The sequence below is a fragment of the Capricornis sumatraensis genome, chromosome 18 (assembly GCF_032405125.1).
Source record: "Capricornis sumatraensis isolate serow.1 chromosome 18, serow.2, whole genome shotgun sequence".
NCBI lineage: Eukaryota > Metazoa > Chordata > Mammalia > Artiodactyla > Bovidae > Capricornis > Capricornis sumatraensis.
The window spans coordinates 25651423-25656229 of NC_091086.1; the positions used below are offsets into that span (position 1 = coordinate 25651423).

General features: G+C 40.7%; 1 pseudogene; it reads left to right on the plus strand.

The window, feature by feature from the left end:
* Window positions 1-592: 592 nt before the first annotated feature.
* Window positions 593-753, plus strand: LOC138094744 (U2 spliceosomal RNA; annotated as a pseudogene).
* The last annotated feature ends 4054 nt before the right edge of the window (window positions 754-4807 follow it).

The following is a 4807-nucleotide window of genomic DNA, read 5'->3' on the forward strand; positions in this document are numbered from 1 at the left end:
TTTTTTTAAACCATTGTACTTAGTCTGTATTTTATTATTGCTCTTGTGTTACTAGTGGATTCTTGAGTAAAAGTCAGAGAAATTTTGGGTACAAAGCAGTGGGAAAGTGAATGAAAAGAAAGAGAATAATTAGGGACCCCTGGCATCTCATATGTAGGTAATGGAGGAAGGGAGTGGAGATTTATTTTGAAACTAGAGTAGACAAGATTTCTTTTTGCTTTTATTTATTTATTTAAGGTTGACATGTTTTGTTTTTATTTTATGAGGTTATGAAGATAGCAGTAGGAGTGGTGATGGGGCTACAAGTAGAGACACCCAACTGCTAGAGGTAACCCCTCCTTCCCACACCCAGACTCGAGTCACAGGCACAGTCTCTTAAATCCATCTGTGCCCATATAGGCAGGAAGCAAAATGAGTCTGGAGCAGGGGCTGTGTATGAGCAGAATAACTTGTAAGATCCTTGGGTCTCTTTGAAATAAGGCATTCAGTGGGGGATCATATGAGGTATTTCTCTGCTTGTCTGGGATATTTAGTCATTCTGAATCACTTTTTAATGTTCCAACAAATTCCATATGTCTCCAGTTGCCGGTTTCTTGCTTCTTGTCCTTTTGGCTAAGATCAAATGTAGTATCTGTTTTCTATCAGTTTAATAGGTTTTGTTGATGAACTGTTGTAGGGGAAGAGAAAGAACAATCTGGTATGACCCTTAGGTTTCTGACTCAAACAGTTGAGTAGATGATGTGGGCATCCTTTTCCACATTTAGCTGGTGGGCTTCATAAGATTTCATGATCAATCCCTACATCCTTAGATACCACTTTTCCTGACTCGCTGCAAAAGTCTGATGCCATTGGGGGTAGGATGACTGGTTCCTTTACTGCTCCCTGAGACTAAGGCTCTGGGGGTGCTGGTCAGGCAGTATGCCCTAGAGGCCCAGGAAGAAGCCTTCATGGACAAGTATCTTGGAATGGATCTGGAATGAATAAAACACACTATATTTAAAATTACTGGAAATGAAGTTGAGTTCATGTCCACCATCTGCAGTCAATTTGTGTTAGTTTTCTGAGATGCCTCTGGCTGTGCTGTGAGCATACTCAGTCATGCCCTGACTCTTTGCGATCCCATGGACTGTAGCCTGCCAGGCTCCTCTGTCCATGGGATTTCTCAGGCAAGAATACTGGAGTGGGTTGCCATTTCCTACTCCAGGGGATCTTTCTGACCCAGGGATGAAACCCGTGTCTCCTGTGTCTTCTGCACTGGCATGCGAATTCTTTCTCACTGTATCACCAGATAGTTTCACAGTTATAAAAGCTTTGCTACTTGAGTAAAAACAGTGTTCCCTAGTTAAACTACTATAGTTCAGTCACTCAGTCATGTCCGACACTTTGCGACTCCATGAATCGCAGCACGCCAGGCCTCCCTGTCCATCACCAACTCCCGGAGTTGACTCAGACTCACGTCCGTCGAGTCAGTGATGCCATCCAGCCATCTCATCCTCTGTCGTCCCCTTCTCCTCCTGCCCCCAATCCCTCCCAGCATCAGAGCCTTTTCCAATGAGTCAACTCTTCACATGATGTGGCCAAAGTACTGGAGTTTCAGCTTCAGCATCATTCCCTCCAAGGAAATCCCAGGGCTGAGCTCCTTCAGAATGGACTGGTTGGATCTCCTTGCAGTCCAAGGGACTCTCAAGAGTCTTCTCCAACACCACAGTTCAAAGGCATCAATTCTTTGGTGCTCAGCCTTCTTCACAGTCCAACTCTCACATCCATACATGAGCACAGGAAAAACCATAGCCTTGACTAGATGGACCTTAGTCAGCAAAGTAATGTCTCTGCTTTTGAATATACTATCTAAGTTGGTCATAACTTTTCTTCCAAGGAGTAAGCGTCTTTTAATTTCATGGCTGCAATCACCATCTACAGTGATTTTGGAGCCCCCAAAAATGAAGTCTGACAGTTTCCCCATCTATTTCCCATGAAGTGATGGGACCAGATGCCATGATCTTCGTTTTCTGAGTGTTGAGCTTTAAGCCAACTTTTTCACTCTCCACTTTCACTTTCATCAAGAGGCTTTTTAGTTCCTCTTCACTTTCTGCCATAAGCAGTCTGCAAATTCAAAAACATGTTTGGCAGGTGGAATATATTGGGCTATCTTATTTTTTTTAAAGAATGTATGGTGTTCTCTTGCTTATATGTTGTATCATACAGCTAGTTCCCTCCTAGTGGACATTTAGGTTTTTTAAGATGTTTCCCTGTTTCCCACAGTGCACACATGTGCAAGTATATCTGCAGGACAAAGTCTTAAGAATAGAATTATTAGATGAAAGCAATTTTTTGCCATAAAAGTTGCACCAATCTCCCTTTATAACAGTGTCCAGTGTTACTGCTTCTCCCATCCGCACCTCCCGCTCCCCGCCCCCTGCCCAACAACACTGAGTGCTACTCTGATAGGAAAAATATACTGCCTCATGGCTCTTTTAGTTGTTTTATCATGGGTACAATCAAGCATCTTTCCTGACATGTCATTTCCCTTTTTGCACCATTACCTACTTTTGAACCTCTGAAACTGTGAGAAAGTGGTGATTATCAAAAGGAAGCTTTTCCTGTTTTTCCTAATGTCTCTCTGGGAACTGACTAGAAGTCTCAATTTTCAGTCTGGTGAAGGCCAACTCAGGTTACTCAGCTAATGGTCCCTATTCCTTCCACACACATATTTGTTGAATGCACACTCTATGTCAGATTCTGTCCTAGGCACTGAGGGAGGTACAGTCAATGAACAAAATAGGCATGAAATCTTGCCCTTATGGAGTTTGCATTCTTAAGGGGACAGCATACTATAAATAAAGCTATGGTTTTTCCAGTAGTCATGTATGGATGTGAGAGTTGGACTATAAAGAAAGCTGAGCGCCGAAGAATTGATACTTTTGAACTGTGGTGTTGGAGAAGACTCTTAAGAGTCCCTTGGACTGCAAGGAGATCCAACCAGTCCATCCTAAAGGAAGTCAGTCCTGAATATTCATTGGAAGGACTGATGCTGAAGCTGAAACTCCAATACTTTGGCTACCTGATGGAAGCAACTCACTGGAAAAGACTGTAATGCTGGGCAAGGTTGAAGACAGGAGGAGAAGGGGACGACAGAAGATGAGATGGTTGGATGGCATCACTGACTCAATAGACATGAGTTTGAGCAAGCTCCAGGAGTTGGTGATGGACAGGGAAGCCTGGCGTGCTACAGTCCATGGGATCACAAAGAACTGGACATGACTGAGTGACTGAACTGAATTGAACTGATACTATAAATAAGTTAGCTAAAAAATTACAAATGTCAGGTGGAGTAATACCATGAAGGAGAATAAAACAGAGAAAGGGTTTAGATGCTGTGGGTAAGGGGTGGTGTTGTTTTACATAAGGTTGACAGAAAAGGCATTTCTAAACACTTTTCTCAGCTTCTTTCTCATTTTTTTGTGTCCTAATTATACTCCTTTTCCTTGTTTCATTCTTCTTATTTTTTTTCAAGTGTGAATTCTCTGATGTGCAATATGGATAAAGCTTTGTTTAGTGACTTTCCTATAATGATTGCATTAAAATGATTTTAATGTGAATTGTCTGGTGTATTGGAACAAATCAAGTGATACCTGAAGGCCTTTTAAAATTTGTTACATTTATAGGGTGAAAGGAGCACTAATATCTTATATGAAACAGGTGTGAAATATCCTAGTAGTTAGTGAGGGCCATTTCATTTCATTCTTGGATAGTGCCTGCATGCTCTCACAGTTGCCTGATGTCAATCACAGAAGAGGTAGCTTCTTGATGAGACTAGTTTATGGCTTTTATCCTCATAGCAAGGGCAGTCTTCATTTGGAAGAAGTAGAAATGGCAAAGTAGAAATGTAAATTTATCATAGCTTCCATGCCTCCTGAGCATAAAATATCTGTAACAGGGTTGGTAAGGAAACAAAAGTTTTTTTTATGAGCTGGAAAGAAATGCTCTAAGATTTCTATCCTGGAAGCAGAGGTAACTGGATTTCCATAATGGATACTAAAGATATGAAGACTATTCTCAGTTTACATATTCTCTCTGAATTTATGCTAAAAGAAAAGGTATTAATATAAGTGTAAATTAACATAAAACCCCAAATGTATTAAGTATATTCAAGATCTGCATGCAAGTCACAGTGGGAAAGGCTTCCAGCAGTTTCTTAACAAAAGTCAGAAAAATTTGGGGAACAGACTTAGGGAGTCTATCCACCATCAGTTTTCAGTGACATCACAAACTGACTGCTTAGCTTTCCTTATTGTCTGGATTCAGTGTAAAATAATAATAATATCCTTTACTAAATGCTTTATGAAAGGCATTATGCCACACAGCTTATACAGTACCTATTTCATTCTCACATTAAGCCTAAAAGGCTTATAGGTGAAGAAATGTAGACAGGTTAAGTGATCTGCCAACACCAGACAGTTACTAAACATCAGAATTGGGACTTGAGTCTCATTTGTCTGATTCCAAAACTTGTACTCAACCAGTGTTTACTGAGCATCTCCAATGGGCCAAACTACAGTTTAAGATGGGTTCACATATGTTCAGCCATTGCAAAAACCAGATAAAGCAGAGAGGTGAAGTGATTGTGTTGAGGTCACACATACTAGAGTGGTTAAATCAGAATATGAATCAAGACCCCTGTCTCTAAACCTGACTTTTTCTCTCTCTCTTCCCTGTCCCTCTTTCTTTACTATATTATAGCATATTCTTTGCACAATGATCATGATATTATTCTTCCAGTTGCCTGCTTCTTTTAGGTAAAGTGATA